The sequence below is a fragment of the Mastomys coucha genome, unplaced genomic scaffold (assembly GCF_008632895.1).
Source record: "Mastomys coucha isolate ucsf_1 unplaced genomic scaffold, UCSF_Mcou_1 pScaffold12, whole genome shotgun sequence".
Classification (NCBI taxonomy): domain Eukaryota; kingdom Metazoa; phylum Chordata; class Mammalia; order Rodentia; family Muridae; genus Mastomys; species Mastomys coucha.
Window position 1 is genome coordinate 56,052,401 of NW_022196894.1, and position 18,618 is coordinate 56,071,018.

The 18,618-nt window shown below is 42.4% G+C and overlaps 1 protein-coding gene and 1 long non-coding RNA gene across 5 annotated transcripts in view; one reads left to right on the forward strand and one right to left on the reverse strand.

Moving 5' to 3' along the window:
- St3gal6 (ST3 beta-galactoside alpha-2,3-sialyltransferase 6) overlaps nucleotides 1-9,284 on the reverse strand; it is a 61,399-nt gene extending 52,115 nt beyond the window's left edge. The window contains exons 1-2 of one of the 4 annotated variants that reach the window (XM_031364161.1): nucleotides 9,201-9,284; nucleotides 8,130-8,655 (exon numbers count right to left, since the gene is read on the reverse strand). The gene's annotated coding sequence lies outside the window, so the exon portion shown is untranslated. Of the gene's footprint in view, nucleotides 1-8,129; nucleotides 8,823-9,200 lie in introns of those variants that run through there. The other 3 variants (XM_031364162.1, XM_031364163.1, XM_031364159.1) reach the window with 3 other exon arrangements.
- Nucleotides 5,745-18,504, forward strand: LOC116086019. The gene is made up of 3 exons (XR_004116789.1): nucleotides 5,745-5,946; nucleotides 17,736-17,945; nucleotides 18,354-18,504. It is a non-coding gene; the product is annotated as an uncharacterized LOC116086019 (long non-coding RNA).
- Nucleotides 18,505-18,618: the final 114 nt, after the last annotated feature.

Here is an 18,618-nt window from a genome sequence, read left to right on the forward strand (position 1 = left end):
ATGGCTCAGCAGTTAAGAGCACTGACTGCTCTTCTGAAGGTCCTGAGTTCAAATCCCAGCAACAACATGGTTGATCACAACCATCCATAATGAGATCTGACACACTCTTCTGGTGTGTCTGAAGACAGCAACAATGTACTTACATATAATAAATAAAATATTTTTAAAAAGAAATTATGCTAAAGAATGAATGTTTTGTGCACTGGAATTTTGGTGTTTATAGGTAGAGTGCTCAGGCAGATAAGGTTTATAAGAATATGTTTCTTTTACCATGAATGCCAAAGAGCCCTGCCCACCAAATTTGTAAAAATGGGCTTTTGTAGTAAATATGCAAACTCTGTCCTCAAAAACATAGAGTCTAAAAACATGTACACTTTATGTTCAGACAACATGACAATCTCTAATATCCTATTAATTTTTAAAAAGTTGTAATTTATCTGTAGGACGGGTGCAATAAAGTAAAACTAAGTCATCTGATGTTTACCTGAAACATTGCCCCAAATAGTAAGTCACTTGAGAGCAGTGTCCTTTGTAAGATCCATTTACAATGGAAAAGTTTTAAAATCATCACACTGTTAAAATTATAAATTAATCCCTCCTGAAAGCAGCTAAACACCTACTCATACCATTTAAGTGCCTACATTTTATTTTTAAATTATTTTATTTTATTTTTCAAACAGTTTTGTGTGTGTGTGTGTGTGTGTGTGTGTGTGTGTGTGTGTGTGTGTGTATAGCCCTGGCTGTCCTGAAACTCCCTTTGTAGACCCTACAGGCCTCAAATGCAGAGATCCACCTGCCTGCCCATGCCTCTGGAATGCTGAGATTAAAGGAATGTACCACCACTGAGCGGCATAATTTCATTTTCTAGTGTGTATGTTTGTATGTTGAACCCCATGCCTCATGCATGCTAGAAAAATCCTCTTCCACTCAGTTGCATTCCTGATTATTTTTCAATTTTTAAATATAGTCAGCCATCCATAAACAGGAGTTCATCGGTGTATGATTTCCCTTATTCCCCAGCTTTATCTTAATCCTGCCCAAGGTCCCTCTAACCTCACCAATCTCCTTCTCCAGTCCGAGCTTCCTCCATCTAGCAACTTGCCCAGCCTTGTTGGTTTTGCTAAGGAGAGCTTTTTATGCCCTGAGGCACTAAATATATCTCACACCAGGTAAGTAATACCAAATAGGTATCCAGGAAACACCAGAATAAGCAGTTGAAACTTGATTAGCCATGAAATTGTGGCCTAAGAAACTGGGGGGAAGAAAATGCATGAAACTATGAATACAGCGCTGGTAGACTTCTTTTGGCTTCATGCATTGTTATGTGACCCAAATTTTGAAACACAGGCTCACTAAGGTGTTCATAATGGCCTTAAAGTTCCAATTTTCCTGTCTCACCCTCCAGAGCAACCGTGATAATACAGCTGAATCACCAGACGTGCCAAGATGTCTTAGTCCTAAAGAGTCAATTAACTTCATTATTCATGTTGAGGACACACTTAAATGCCTCATTAAAGCAGCCACCAACCTGAGTAACCCAGCACAAACTACCATCAATTGGGAATTATGAAGCTGTACTGACAGCTTGCTACACAGGAAAGCAAATGTCAGAATACTCACTTGCTGGCATCTACATAAGCCATCTCTCCCACCATAAGTACATTGGAATTTTCCAGAAAAAAAAAAAGAATACGGTATTTTCTCCTACTTATAGGTTTTTGGTTCTGTTCCTGTTTAATGACTGTTTTGGTTTTTGAGATGGCTCAACAGTCCTCAAAGTCCTGCCTCTCAGCTTCACAAATTCAAAGATTAGAAGTAGGTACAACCACCATGTCCCGCTTAGAGTTTCAACTAGCATGAACAAATTTATGGGGATGAATCTGTTTTTTTTTTTTCTATCCGGAGGAGCTTTTCAAGCAATACACTAATAACAATACCTACCGGGTTGAATGCTGAATGTGACAGTTTTATAACTGAGCTAATATAGTCACATTAACCTCTGAAGTAAGCATTAGGTGGGTTGTACTGGCTGGTTTTGTGTGTCAACTTGACACAGGCTGGAGTTATCACAGAGAAGGGAGCTTCAGTTGGGGAAGTGCCTTGAGATCCATGAGATCCAGCTGTGAGGCATTTTCTCAATTAGTGATCAAGGGGGTAGGGCCCCTTGTGGGTGGTGCCATCCCTGGGCTGGAAGTCTTGGGTTCTATAAGAGAGCAGGCTGAGCAAGCCAGGGGAAGCAAGTCAGTAAGGAACATCCCTCCATGGCCTCTGCATCAGTTCCTGCTTCCTGACCTGCTTGAGTTCCAGTCCTGACTTCCTTGGTGATAAATAGCAATGTGTAAGTAAGCTGAATAAACCCTTTCCTCCCCAACTTGCTTCTTGGTCATGATGTTTGTGCAGGAATAGAAACCCTGACTAAGACATGGGTGATAGCTAATTTTGGTCATCCACTTGACACATCCAGAAAGAGGAAATCTCAATTGAAAAATTGCCACAATCAGTTTGGTTTGGCCTATGAGGGTATCTGTGTTTGCTTCAAGGTCCGTTTCTAGTTTTTCATAACAGTGGACTGTCACCTATAAGCCAAGTGAGCCCTTTCCTTCTCTTGTTGCTTTTGGTCAGTGTTTATCCTGGCAACCTAGAACTTGTCTGTTGTTATCTGTTAACTGTTTGCTACCTCTGCATGTTGAACATAGTGCTGTCCTCTTAAACAGAAAGGAATTCTAGATGTTAAATCAACTGAGAGAACAAGAATACAACGTTTGGCATATTGTGCCCATGTATGATTGAGAAGCTGAGGCAGGAAGGCCAAAAACAAGCAGCTAGTAGATAGGTAATGAACATATTGAAGACTCTCAAAGGCGATTTTCCTCTCTAAAATCCAGGTCAGTCTTTTCCAGAGAGTCACACGAGACCTCCTGGAATCAAAGGATAAGTGAAAGTTTACAGGACATCTGAGCATTACTAATAAACCAGTACTACTATTAAATCAGAAATAATAATTCCCAGATCTGCGCACTACTCTCATTTCTCATTTCCAAGACCATGTCTGGAGAAAAAAGAGGAAGGAATTGCCACAGATACTATGTTCCCAGTCCGATGAACCCAGGTGACAGACTACAGAGAGGATAGGAAACAAACTCTAGAAGGCCCGGCTTCTGCTATTTATAGCAGTGTCTCAGCAGCAGCTGCCTTGCTATTGTTTTCAGCTATGACTTAATTTGAATAGATAATTAATTTCTGGTATCTGGTTTCACGTGTTACCAGCCAACCCAAAGGCTTCACAGAGACCATTTGAAAAACCAGCATAATAGAATTGTATGCGTGAACGTGAAATTAAGCAAGTACGTGAGGGTTTTTTGTTTTGTTTTGTTTTTTTCCAGAGGCTGTAAGGAATAATACCATGCAGGTTCTCTGCGCCCTACCCCTGCATATACATATGCCTGTGCAATGGGCTGGGATGAAGGAAAACCTCAGTGATTGTGGATGAGTAAGCCACCAGAGGCTGTAGTTCTGTGCAGTGTGGGGAATGATGGGTAAAGGTGGCTCCAATTAAGTATATCCAGGTGCTCTCCATCAAGCCTCTGTGGGTGGCACCACAAAATCCGTTCCCCTTCTGTATCTTGGACTCCATCTCCCACCCCATGTTTTGCACACTTCTAGGGCTACACAGTATCCAGACTGTGGATACGCAGTATCCGGACTGTGGATACGCAATATCCGGACTGTGAATACGCAGTATCCGGACTGTGGACATGCAGTATCCAGACTGTGGATACGCAGTATCCGGACTGTGGACACACAGTATCCAGTATTCTTAGACTGACCTTTCTTTTCCCAGACACTCCAAATCCAAGCATGTCACTGAACCTTTGAAACTGCATTTCCTCTTCCTGGAATCCCCTTTCTTCTGCTCTCTACTTCACTGGCTCTTCCCTCAAACACATCTTACCCATTATACCTTCAGAGAGGTCAACTGCTTTCCTCCGTCACCCCTTACCGCCCCCACCCACTACCATCACTACCAACAAGTAAATTGGGGAGGAAAGGGTTTATTTATCTTACACTTCCACCCTGCTGTTGATCACCAAAGGAAGTCAGGACTGGAACTCAAGCAGGTCAGGAAGCAGGAGCTGATGCAGAGGCCATGGAGGGATGTTCCTTACTGGCTTGTTTCCCCTGGCTTGCTCAGCTTGCTTTCTTATAGAACCCAAGACTTCCAGCCCAGGGATAGCACCACCCACCATGGGCCCTCCCTCCTTGATCACTAATTGAGAAAATGCCTTACAACTGGATCTCATGGAGGCATTTCCTCAACTGAAGCTCCTTTCTCTGTGATAACTCCAGCCTGTGTCAAATTGACACACAAAACCAGCCAGTACACCCACACATCCATCTTACCAAAACCACAACACATCATCCCTATGATGCCACACCCAGCCCATCTGAAACACGTTTTTTCACTTTCTTGTACCTTTCCTATTGATGCCGACTCTCACAATGCTCTATTAGAACATAGGGTTTTTCTGTTTTGTCTGACTCTACATATACACCCCTGGTTTTTTGTTTTTGTGTGACTCTACAATATACACCCCTCCACCCTTCAAGAACATCTCTTGTTATACAGACATACTAAGTTATATTTATTGTCCATGAAGAATACCGTACCTTATGAATGGCTGGGCAACAAGTCACCTAGGATTCACTGGAAACTACTTTTCTCTGTAGCCTTGCATCCTAGGACAGATCCCTTCCCCTCTGTACCAACTATAGATCTACTTCCACAACTTGGAAGTCAGCAATGACCCTCTGGGTTTGGGGGCAATATCTAGCATTCTTGTATCTCATCTGGAGGCCTTATTTTTCACCATGTTAAAAGAAAAAAAAATCCTCCTATTCTTATGAAATAAAAAGCACAAAGATGATTAAAGAGTCTCCAAAGTGTTTACATGCTACTGAAAAACAAAATGATGTCTGTCATGTGCATACTTTATATGAGAAGGAGAGAGATGTGAGAGAACAGGACCTTTTCACGCCAGCTTTCAATATTTGTGATGAGAGCTGGTCTCTTTCCTCCTGCTTTTTTCTCAACTTCCCACAAAAGGAAATCCCCTGGCATCTGATCAGAAAGTGTGGCAAGGAAAGATAGTTCAGCAACTCTTACTTTGGGTGACCAAGAAAAGAAATATAGACATGGGAGAAAACAGATTCTTAATCTCTCATCCTTTTAACTTCTCTCCCAGAATCTCTTCCTTAGCCCGAGGGGACAGCAGTCAAGTTCTTGATCAAGCCTGAGGTGACTACAATTAGTGGTATCTGTCGCCATCAGGAGAGAGTTCCTACCACCACAAAAAGTGAGACACCCTGATATGGAACCATAAAGACTGACATATAATGCCATGTGTACAATAGTGACAAAATATTGTCACATGCCAAGCTTGCTCCATGTCATAAAATACAATTTTTGGGATCAGTCCTCTCCCTCTACCATATGGATCTCAGAAATTAATCTTGTGCTTGATAGCAAACCTTTCCCCATTGAATCATCATCTCTCGGCTGCCACTACATTTTCGAATCATAAGACTTAACTCAGAACTGTGACATAGCATGTCATTATCCACAGCAGTAGGCATACAAGAGAAAGGTTCATTTTATTGTGAAGCATGAGAATGTGACTTTGAAAGATTACTGAGAGGCAAGACAGAGCTGGCCTTTGAAGGAAGTGGGAGCTCCAGAAAACCTATATTTTAGGAAGCTAAAAGTTTAGAATGTAACCCACTGGAGTCAGCTGACTTAATAGAACATGCAGAGGTTCATAAAAACTCTGCCGATGATAGAAACAAGAGAAAGTCTGACGGTATCAGAGGGAAAGGACACCAAAGCATAGAGATCAAGAAGCCTCTCAGGAATGAATGGTAATTCAGAAGGAACAACCAGTTCAAGCTGTAAGTGCTGTGTGTCTGTGTGTCTGTGTGTCTGTCTGTGTATGTATGTATGTAAAGATGTAAACAAAGCATGGAAGAATTAGTGAAGAATTATGTAAGTCTTTCCACAAGATGTAAAACGGAAAGAGAAAGATTTTCGCAGGATTCTTTGCAACTCAACTTAGGGAACTCTTCATTACTTTTAGCTTTAAGATCAGGCTGAAAATTTTGTCTTGGCATCGCTGGGAATATTAAATGAAATGACACACAGAGATCAACATGGGTGCTCCATACACACTCCATGCTGCCACCCCACCCCACCAGTGGACATCATTCTAGATGCAGGTTAAAGAGATGTCTCCACTCTGTAAAGGTTCATAATTTCCTGAAAGCCATCTGGAACGTGTGTGGTAAGTTGATGATGTTTATCATAGAAATGTAGGACGCAGGGCATTATTCATGTGTGCTTCATAATGTGGAACACATCAATATCTCTAACAGGAGGAGAAAAGGGCTGTGGAATTCAGTTCTCTACCACTGAGTTCTGGAATGAGAAACTTGAGAATTACCATTTCACAAAAGATGAACTGATGCTCTTTGACTGCATTCTTCTGACAGGGCGTCTACTCTTTGATTCTCACAGTCTTTCTGTATTAATTTAGACAGAAAAAAAACAAAAAACAAAAAACAAACAAACAAAAAACAATGGTGCCTGCCACAAGTCTCCTGAAATGTCTTCAAAACTGCAGTCCTATTTAGTTGTACCATTAATACATCAAGCAAGACACAATGGGATCTGAAAGTGACATTCAGTGACTATGTTAGAACATTTTTCAAGAAAAGGGCTATTAGGTAATGAATGACCACTCTGCCCCATCTACAAGCCTTAGAGGCACCTTGGAAAAACAGATCAGAGTCATACCGACATTTTTCCACAAAAGTTCCCTTGATCCCAAATCGCCATTGTCTAAGGCGCCTCTGAAGTAGATAGCCTTATTCAAAGTCAAACTAACTAAGGAATTTTCTAGTTTTTGCTTTTTTTGATCTTGCTTTCAAAAGCAATATTTGGTGACGCTTAAAGCCTTGATCCATCAGACCTTCCCAAATATTTCACATCACCATGTCGATTAAAAGATAGCTCCACGGTCAGAAGCTGGAAGGGAAATTTGGATTGGAAGACCCGGAAAGTCAAACAGTCAGGGTAGCCTAATAGGGGCAGCCATGGCCATCTGAGGAAATGTTGCAGAAGCCTGAAGGTCAGCAGGACAGGGGACTGGAGCCATTAAGGACCTGCTATTTCCTAAGCCATCCATTATTCATGGCATTAAGGTGTTTCTCTTAAAAACAAACTTGACTTCTGAATTTGGAATCTGCGTGGTTCCTAACAGGCTAGCACGTCCCCAACCCCGCACGATTTTTAAACATTACTTTCAAACAAAATTCTTCACACACCCAGGTTGTCCTCCCACTTTCCTCTAAAGATCCTAAAAGGCGCTTCGAGTATCTTTAGTTTCTAGAAATTGCTTTTTATAAATTTTCTTTTAAGTCAAAATAACAGTACGCAAGAAAGGGGCTGAAGCCTATGGGAGCTCCTGAGGCAGCGATCGCAAAATAGCAAGTTTTTCTCTCTTCTCTTAAAAATCCACAGCAGCTAAAACTGCAGTTTTCTCACCGTTGCCTTTCAATCCAAACAAACTGCCTTGGTATTTTGTTAGGTTATTGTGCCAAGGAGGATTTCTTGGAAAACTCGGTAGGGTAAAAGAGAACCTTCCAGACTCATTCACCCCTCCTCGCTTACAGACCCTTTCACAAACAATGGTGAGCGAGGAACCATGCTCTCCTGTGGGCCTCCCACCGCATAGATTGGGGGCGATCCAGGAGAGGAGAGTCCCTGCGCCCCTGGACGCTACTCTCCGGGAGTCCTCCCAAGCAGCTCCAGGACCCTACAGGAGAGCTCCCAGCCGGTCACCCCTCACATCCTGCTAGCTGGAGGATCTCAGGGCCCTGAGGCTCCCCTCACCGCTCCGGGGAATGGCAGAGGACGAAGGGTCTGAGAGCGCGCAGAGTCCCCTTCTCTATTCCTCAGTGGGTTCAGAGTCGGAGAGCCTGGGCAGCACCCCCAGACCCCAAGCTGGGTTGGGGAACGCAGTCTTCCCCTCACCCCTAGCCAAGCAGACCCGCAGCGTGGCCAGCCGCAGAGTTACCTGCCGAGGCCCGAGCTCGGCGACCGCAGAGGCATGTGCGGGGCTCTCCGCAGCGCGCTTCTGTCTGTCCCGCGGTGTCTGCCGCATCAGGTCCGGAGCAGGCAGGGAGCGGAAGCCTGCGCCAGATGGGTGACAAGGACGCTATCCCTTCCCCACGTTGATGTGGCCGAGGAGCCGAGCGGAGCGAGGCGCTGTGTTGCCGGGCGTCTGAGTAGTCCACCGTTCCCCCGCGGGAAGCTCCTCCTTATTGCTGGCGCCAGATGCTGGGCGGCCGCCGCCCCCAAGTTCGCGCCGAAAGTGCGGCCGGTGGGCTCCGAGACCCGCCGGGCGGCAGCCACGCTCCCTGGCTCCTACCTTTAAGGGCGGGGTGGTCACTAGCCGCTCGACCTCGCTGGGAGTCCCGGACAGGAAAATCACTGCGAAGGGAGGGCCGGGAAAGGGCGGCGTGTGGCTTCAGGACAAGGTAGGAGGATTGATTTCCAGAGCCAAGAAGACACTCCCATCCTGCCCCGGTTTGTTGGAAAAGCTGCGGGAGCAAAGGCGAGAGGCTGTGAAGGGTTCTCCTTCCAGGCGCTTAAGGGAGGCAGAAAGCAACAGAGAGTCTGGTCTCAGCCTGGACTGTCTGTGACATCAGACACACCGGGTATTTTGGTCTCTAGCTGAAAGGGAGAGGGGTTCACAAAGCTGCACAGTTTCCTGGCTCTGGTCTTCAAGGACAAAAGTGTTAGGGGAGTAGCATAGTTCACCTTAGAGTTTTAAAAAGATCTATTACCTCAGGAAGAACGAAGGTGGCACTTTTTCGCTCGTTCCCCCCACCCCTCTTTCCTTTTCTTCCTTCTTCCCTCCCTCTTTCCCTCCCTCTCTCCCTTTCCCCTCACCCTTCCTTTTCTTCCTTCCTTCTTCCCACCCTCTCTCCCTATCAGTAGGCTTCACTCCGGAAAAGTTTGTATAAGAATGCCCTCAGACTTGCAGGGCTCTGAATGCTTTTTAAATCTCAGTGGTCTGTCAAACAATTCATCGTTTAACATTCAACTCACAGCCCTGGTCTTTGGGCTTTGGTCAAATACTCACATGCAGTCAAATGACCCCCAAGAGAGAAGAGCTACAGTCTGGGAGGAAAGGAACTGAGTGTAATTCAAAGCTGACAGTGTGTCAAGTGGCAGCGAAGTCCTTCCACCGTGAAGGACCTTCTGGTATTTTTTTTAATTATACCAACAGCCCTAGGTAGTTGCACTTGTTTTTCCAATCCAAATATGAAAGGGCTCAGACTATTCATATTCTTCACCCTTTCTACAGATTACCTTTGACATAACTCACATAGATTTTGTAATTATATGCTCTTGGGACACCAGGATAGTTAAAAAAAAAAAAAAAAGAAAAGAAAAAACTCCTGGAATTTGTCCATCTAGATAAATTTTCTGGAGAACTACCACAAACATTTTGAGTTTCTGATGAGTTCTCTCATGCTTGCTTCATGATCTTTAAAATGAAACCTGCATTTTGCTTTATTCCTTCTGACCCCCTAGGTTTTGTGTGCTCCATCTGTTTTTGACAACACCTCCCTGTGTAATCTAGGCTGTCATGGAAATCTAGGTTCCCTTTCTTCAGACTCTGGAGTACGGGTACCCATCTGTGTAGTGGTGGGTTGGGGAGGGGCATTCCTAGACTCTCCTCCATTTTGCTTTTGTTGTGTTGTTGCTTTTATACAGGGTCTTTTTATCTTGCTGGGTAACCCAAGCTGGCTTCTGACTCTTGACAATTTTCCTGCCTCATCCTTCCAACTGCTGATATTACATGAATATACTATACTCCTAGGTCTCTCTCTCTCTCTCTCTCTCTCTCTCTCTCTCTCTCTCTCTCTCTCTCTCTCTCTCTCTCTCTCTCTCTCTCTCTCTCTCTCTTTGTGTGTGTGTATGGTTTACTATGTGGTTGCTGGGAATTTAACTCAGAACCTCTGGAATAGCAGAGAGTGCTCTAACTTCTGAGCCATCTCCCTAGCCCCATTGCCTAGATTTTTTAACCTGCAAAGAAATATGCTAAGGCAGGAGGCCAGGAGCTGTTCTTAGGTAACCTCCATGATGTTTTATATTCTGCAAAGATTGGCTGTAATCTGCTCACTTGCCTTGGACTCCCCCAATCCCTTTGACAAACCTTTAACTCCAAAAATATTTACATTATGATTCTCAACAGTAGCAAATTTACAGTTAAAAAGTATCAACAAAAGTAATTTTATGATTAGGGTCACCACAACCCAAGGGTTACAGCATTAAGAATGTTGAGAACCACTGGTCTAAAAAAAGGATCAGGAAACTGGTATTTTTTTCTGCAGTTCCAGATAGGTTGTGCAAACCTGTCCTCTTCAAGCCCAGCCTTTTGTAGCATCATTGATGGGAAGACTTTCTGCACCTGTGAAGGGAAACTTACTCATATATGAGTGCTCGCACTACGATGGTTGTATTAGATCACAGTTGACCAACCTCAGGACTGAAAATACCCCAAAAGTGACAAGCTAATTCTATTACACATTAACTTAGTGATAATTTTTAAGAGTTTGCTTCTTAACCATTTCTCAAAGCTTGGGTTTTTCAGTTTTGTGGAGCTGTTTGCTGTTTAGACCAGGCCAGCCTTGAACTCAAGAGATCTGCCTGTCTCTGCCTCCCAAGTGCTGTGATTAAAGGCTTGTGTCACCACCCAGCTGGTTGTTCAGTTTTAAATAATATCTCCTTCAAGGCTGAGCCTGACTGATGAAGTTGATTCTGTTTCCATTTAACCCCTCCACAGCTTAAGTGAATATCCTACCTATTCCATCCTCTATCTGCCATGGAATCTTATCTCCTGTGAGCACTTGTTCCAAGAGCAAGTCCTTTTCAGAAAGAATAAGCCACACTGCCTAAATTATCTGTATTGTGACTTACAAATACGACTATAATGTGGGGAAGCTATTACATTTGCAAGCTTCGGTCTTAGTGGGAGCACCAGACTTACCCAAAGTCTATCAGACCATGGTCTCAACTATATTTATGCATGTATATATATCTGCTGTAATGATTTTTGCCAGCATGAAGATTCACACACAAAAAAGGAATTTGAGTCTATGATTGATATTCTTACTCTGTAAAATTATTATTCAGTAGTGTACAGTCCAAGCACCATTTCATAAGTTATAATAATTTAGTCTTAAGAACCAGATTTTCTCTCTTTCCATAAACTAGAGAATGGACCCAACACTTTACAGGAGCATAACATGTAGAACATGGGGCTGGAGGAAACTAATTAATACACAGGCAACCATTGCTACTTAATAGTCAATGGGATAATATCCAGAAAATATTACGATTTGTTATGGGTGCATAAGAAATCAACCATGAAGACACGGCCTTCACAAGTAATTCATATAATTTAATAAAATGGCTCACAAACAGGCAAAATTCCCAAGTTTCTTTTAACTACGTTTACTTATTTTGTATGTGTGTACAATTACTACATGTGGACATCAGAGAAGTACTTAGGGGAGTAGGATCTGTCCTTCAACTATATAGATGCTGGAGATCTAAGTCAGGTAGCCAAGCTTGGCCACAAGTACCTTCATCCACTGAGCCATCTCACCAGCCATCTCAATGTTCAATGCCCTCAGACTTGCATAGCTCTGAATGCTTTTTCAATATCAGTGTTTGTCAAATAACTCATTGTTTAACATTCAGCTCACAGCCCCAGACTGTCAAATACTTGCATGCAATCAAAAGATCCCCAGGAGAGAAGAGCTACAGACTGAGAGGAAAGGAGCTGAGTGTAATTCAAAGCTGACAGTATGTCAAGTGCTGTAGCAAAATTCCTCATCTGTGATGGATCTTCTGGTATTTTTTTCTTAATTATACCAACAGCTCTGTGTGTTTTGCTTGTCTGCATGTATGTAAGTATACTTTGTGTGTACATGGTGCATGAGAAGATCAGAAGAGAGCACTTAATGCCTGGAACTGGGGTTAAGATGGGATGCAATCCAACATGTGGGCTCTGGGAATTGAACTGAGTTCTTTGAAAGAACAATAAGTGCTGTTAATGACTGAGCCATCTCTTTCCTAATGTTCTTACATACCAAAAATGTTTCATAAAAAATACACAATTATAAATAAATTTTACAGAAACTAGGGATTCCTGAAGTCCACTTTTGTCAAAAAAGGTGTCAGAAAAATATTCACAGAACTATAAAGTGGTACTTCCTTTGAGAGAACAATTTGGTGATTACTATTAAATTTACAAGGTTACTTCAGGTTTGGATTTCAAATCCAAGAGGCAAGCTAGGACTGAGGAGAAGGAAGATGGATGGGAAAGAGTGTAGCTCTCTTTGTGGGTGCCTAGCCACCCTGATCAACACAGGAACAAACTTTCTGGTTGCTGTGTGTCTCTTCCTCACAAAAACTCGGAAATGCCAGGGTCCTTTAGTAAAGACAGAGGAAAGAGGCAATCCCCAAAACAGCAACATAATGAGCTTTGTTGCTCAGAGCTTTTATTGAGTTATGAAAAAGTTCTATTTTAGGAGAGGGAAGGGGCTGGAGCCTCCTTCTGGTTTCTACTTTGGTCCCATGACCCATGTTCTTTTGTTCTTGTTTTTTTTTTTTTGTTTTTTTTTTGTTGTTGTTGTTGTTGTTTTGTTTTTCTTTTTTCGAGACAGGGTTTCTCTGTGTAGTCCTGGCTGTCCTGGAACTCAGTCTGTAGACCAGGCTGGCCTTGAACTCAAAAATCTGCCTGCTTCTGCCTCCCAAGTGCTGGGATTAAAGGCGTGCGCCACCACCACCCGGCATGACCCATGTTCTTTTAAAGTGTTACAAATGGCTCTCTGTTGACAGTTTACCTAGTTTGCTAATGCCTAACAGTATTAGCCTACACCTTCTGTCATTGTAAGTGGTTCCCAAAGCTAGACTTACCCTGTTTCTGAATGTTTGAGTTTCCTAATAAGTACCTATTGACTTTGTAACTGAAAAAGAAAAAGTATTGCTTGTTTATTTCTTTGTTCACAAAGCATTTTTCACTTTAGGTATCTAAGCATGCATCTGTTAGGAACATACTTAATGCAACTTTACCTGTATTTGTATGCTTTGTTTTTTAAATTTTGTTTTGCTGCTGCTTTGCAACTGCCACCAACAGCCCCTTCCTCTCCCTCCTCCTCTTCTTCCTTATTTTTTCTTCCCCTCCCTCCTCCTTTTCCTCCTCCTCTTCCTGTTTCTTCTCTTCTTCCTCTTCATCAGGGTCTCTTGGAGCCCAAACTGGACTCAAACTCATTATATACCCAAAGCTCACCTTGAATTCCATATCCTCTTTCCTCCACCCTCCAGGGGCTGGCTGAGACTACATGTATATGCCAGTATCTCAGGCTTTAACTTTTGTTAAGTTGCTTGTCAGAGAGGACTAGACATGGCTGATGTTGTAAAGGGGTATGTGCAACTCTTCACCAGAACTTTGACCATTCTGGGTGTCTGCTGTTCTGAACCTTAGAATCAGAGGGACTCACCCATCTACAAACTTGAAGTGAATTATCATAATAACTTATACTTACTGCAATACCCTTATTTTTCATAGAAGGCCTCTTGACAGGTTGGGAGATATTGACAGAATACAAGGCAATTACTGGAGAGTCCATCAGAAAACCATTGTTCATGAATGTCTGCATCACTTCAAGCTCTCTTCCATTACACATTAAGATTAAAAAAAAAAAAAAAAAAAAAAAAAAAAAAAAAAAAAAAAAAAAAAAAGGCTGGTCAAAGGAGAAACGACCAGTGGGGTCAAAAGATACCCTTGAATGTGAGCAAACATTTGCTATATTCCTGTAGATGCTAGATGGCTTTATGCACGTTTATCACAGGCAGAGATTTTTGTGGGCTAACTACCACTCTGCCAATTTTCTGGATGATGAATTCAGAGAAGTTAAATAATTTACCTGAAGACCTGAAGCTAGTATGTGTCACCAGTGGGAGGATGGCAGATTATGTGTCAATCCCTCCTTTCGCCCCCAAGACATCATTTCTTTCTGTTCAACCAATAATTCAGGTAAGAAAAATTAATGTCCATTATTCTGGATTATGACATTTCTGGAAAACATTTAATACTGTATTAAGTTGGCTGGGAGTCCTGTAAAGCTCAGATAAGCCTCTGATACACTGAGCATAAGGTTATAGAATGAAATAGCCATTTCTGGTTCCCTTTGTTCTGTGATCGCCTCTCCCAACTCAGAATGCTTTCTCTAAGGATAAAGAAAACATAAATTAATGCAAACACTTTTTTTTCAGAACACCAGCCACGCTTCCTCATAGCATGTTCAGTGCTCTCTGCCATGCCTGATTGCATGCTAAGCATGGCTCTCATTCTTAAGGTACTGCAGCAACTCCGGCTGCTGTACACAGAGAAAATGAGTTCAGCAGCTCCCCCAGAAAGAGGAAACCCAGTGTTTCAGTTCTCCATCTCTACTCCTTCCTCACCTGTAAGTGTTCATTGCAAGATAAGACATGAGTAAGAGAGAACAAAGGCAGAGATACCTGGAACCATTTGGTTTGGAATGTGCCCTACCCCAGACACATTCTTAACTCTGAGTGTGAAGGTATTAAGAGGTGGGGTTTCTGATCTGTAACTGAGCAGTGAGGAGGGAGCCACCATGCATGAAATTCATGTTCTTGTGAACGTGACCCCAGAAGACTCCCTGACTCTACCATGAAAGGCAATTAGGCAGCCATTAAGAAGGCATTCCATAGGGCCTGTTTGTCATGGCCCCTTCAACTCAGCCGTATAGCCTCGAGTGTCAGGGATTCTGGGTCAGTGGCTCGAAAGTTATCCAGTTTGTGATATGGTGCTTTATAATGGCATCCCAAACTGACTGAATCCCTGGCCAGCTGTGAACATCCAAAGTATAAGTGAGAAGAATTCAATCAGACAACTGTTTACTAATGACTTAAAGGAGGAATCTGTTTCTTAGTTTTAGTTTTTGCTGTATCATTTTGCTAACATTTTCCTTTCTCTTTTTTGTTGTTGTTGTCATTGCACCCCAAAAGGACAATCTTTGTAAATCCCAAATAGTTGAAAAATGGCTACGAACTGTGACAAGCCCATTAATTAAGCGTTGATATCCTGACATCTGAACAATTGTATGTTGTGTGACAAATATCCCATAAAAGACCTTCTGTATGCCTATGTAAGGAGCTGAACAGAAGCATATGCACTTGTGCGTTTTGCCTGCAAAAAGAGATAGGACTAGGCAGAGTTTAATTATATGCTTCAGTGCTTATCACATGATAAATTAATGCCATGTAGCTCCTAGACTTTGGATGTTGCAAATTTTGTATAATGGATAAAAGATTTGTAGATGACAAAGGTAAATGTTTTGAGTTTTGCTCTACCCTTTGGAGTCAGGAGGCCTGCCATTAAAGTATCCATCAGAGGGACAATATTTCAGGCTAGAAAGCAATGAAATGTCAAGCCTGGCCATTTAAGACATCTTCTCTGGCATTAGTCAGAGGCTCGCTCACTTATACATGGCTTAAGAAAAGGTTCACTTAATCTCCACTCCCACACTTGCTCTCTACCAGACATCCCTCTGAAGATGCACTTCCAGCCATAGAAACCACTTTGTCAATTAAATTTTCTGCATTCAGTTCAGCATGGGCTTAGCAGTGTGTCAACAAGTCTACATCCCATCTCTTTATTTAGCCTTCTTGCCCAGTCAGCATTATAGTGATAATTCTCGATTCACTCCATTCCTCACTTGTGAAATCTCTAGTCATCCTGGCCTCACCTTCCTTTCCCCAAAGCACTGAATATTCATCCTTCCAGTCATTAGCACACTCCACACCCAGAGGTGTTTACCACGTGCCTGCAGTTTGCTAGAAGCTGGTGTGTTCAGTGCCAACTCAGTTAGAGAAAAACAAAAGTCAGTTGCCTCCTAGAGCCTGTGGTATAAGGACTAATGGCTAAAGACAGAAAGAACTCTCCAGCACCCTTGCTGATCGTTCCCTCTGCATTTCAATGGTGCTTTTCTAGCTTAGCATTTCTTTACTTCCCTGAGGCTTCCCAGCTGAGATTCCATCCCAGAGCTGCAGGGCATTTTGCACTTGTAGTGAAGTTTAGAGACCTGCAGTTCACCTTTCTTCTTCTTAGCCTGAGGCCAACCTCTTAAATACTCCTTTCTCTTTCCTTTCCAATTCTCCTTCCTTCCTTCCTTCCTTCCTTCCTTCCTTCCTTCCTTCCTTCCTTCCTCCCTCCCCCCCCTTTTTGTCTCTTCTGCTCTAATTCTCCTCTTTCCCTCACCTTTCTTGAACAATCTTCTACTCCTGCTGAATGCAACTCTCATTCTCCCAAAACAAAGCCAAATGGTAGACTTGAGTGTTCCAGACCCAGTTCACCCGATTTGGGTTTTGAGCTTCTAATCAAGACCTCCACATATGTAGGTTGACTCCTATATAACTGAAAACTTTCCTTTCGCTCTACCAAAAGTCACTAGGCCACCAAAACAAGTGTAAAGTTGGCATTACTTCCTTGAGATGGAGAAATATTTACAACAGTGGTAGACAAAGGAACATTAAGGGATTGGAGACCAACTCTTGTTAATAGTTATCTGTCCATACAAGCCCAGTAAAGAAGCATAAAAAGAGGCTCAACCAGACCTGAGAAGGCCATAGAATAAGAAATGGATACTAGAGAAGCAAGCGACTTTCCAGTAAACCTGGCAAGTATGTATGACTGAGATAACACAAAACAATAAAAACAGGCATGAAGCCAGGTTCAGACCTAGATCTGAGTCAGACCAAAGCCACAACAAGTCTCATGTGACACAGACAGCAGGCAAGAAGAGGTCTGAAGCTTCTCACTGAAAGCCCTCAATGGATTGGGCCTGTAGCCATATATATATATAGGTATACATATATATTAAGTATATATATTTAACAGAATTTTTTAAATGTCATAAAGTAATGGCTCGTTCACTTCTTTTTGTTGTTGTTGTTTCAGACTACCATTTCTTTCTTCTCTCTCTCTCTTTTTTTCTTGCTTGTGTTCTTTTGCCAAACTTGAGCTCTATTCTTTTGGTTCTTCTGGGAATAGCCTACTGAGGAAAACCATAGTCTGAGGTACTGTGCTATAGGCTGTTAGTTCAGGAAGAAGTCAACACTTGATTTTGAAATTGAGTAGCCTTTCCCAAACTGTATCCTGTTGGGAGTTACTAATTTGAGTTCCAAAACTAAAGGGTTTTGAGGCAAGAAAGATTGAGTTCTCACAACCAGTATGTACTGCTAGAAACATACTAATAAGTTTTTTTTAAAAAAGTGATATAGTCTAAGGGTCTTGATCAGATTCTCAGGTTCATTTTCTCCCCTGTTTAGAATATGTTTAGAATCATTTGTTTAGAATCAAAGGGCAGGAAAAATCAGAAGCTCAACAGGTAGCAGCAGAGACAGAATCAGCAGTTGAAGTAAGGCATTTACTGAGGGTGAGGAAACACACATGCAGCAGATACACAGAGAAAGGACTCTCCGAAAGCAGGGGGTGAGGGATGCAAAAAGCTGAAAAAAAATCTAGTTTCTTTTCCATTTAACATTGTGTCTGAAGAGTTTTCCTCCCCCATTTTAGGGTTGGTCAGTTTGAAGAAAGCCAGAAGATTTGATTGTCCCAGAACTGTTGTGTGGCATGTCCTGAGCAGGTTTTGCGGAGCCAGTCCATCAATAAGGGGTGACCTAGTGGAGATAAAAAGCCTAAAAGCCTTTGCCTTTCAGCCAGAAGTTCTCAACCTGTGGGTCAAAACCCCCACCCTAGTCACCTATCAGATATCCTGCATGTCAGGTATTTATTTATATTATTATTCATAGCATACCAAAGTTAGTTATGAAGTAGCAACAAAAATAATTTTTTGGTTGGTAGTCAGCAGAATATGTATTAAAGGATGACAGCATTAAGAAGGTTGAGAACCACTGGTTTAAGCTATCAGACTTTTGTCTCATGCCGGGAGTGTAAGGAAGAAGCTGGACAGCTTTATTGCCTAGCCATGGCCATTGCTTTCCAGGGAGTTCGTGACTCCCAGTCTCTCAAAAGCAACAAGGTCTTGAACTTTATTTAAGAGCTAGACAAATCTAATCCAACATAGTTGCTCTCCTAAGAAACATGTTATGTTGTTTGTTTCTTTTTCAGAAACTATTAAGTAAATTTTTTTTTAAAGGAAAAAAAGAAAACTTTTTTTTTTTTTTTTTTCAGATTTGGTTCTCTGTATATTCAATTAGAGAAGCACATGGTCTGGAATCTTCTCAAGAAATCAGCCACAACTGGGACCAGCAGGACCAGGCACACAGCAAGTCTGGCAGTCCAGTGACTCGGGTTCATTCTGGTCTGTCTGGGTTAGTGTTCTGAGCAGACCTTGGGCACAAGCTATGCAGCCAGTCCCACAACACAAGGAGAAAGCCACACTCCCAGGTGATCTAACAAGCCCAGGATCCCAGGATCCCAGAATCACAGGATCACT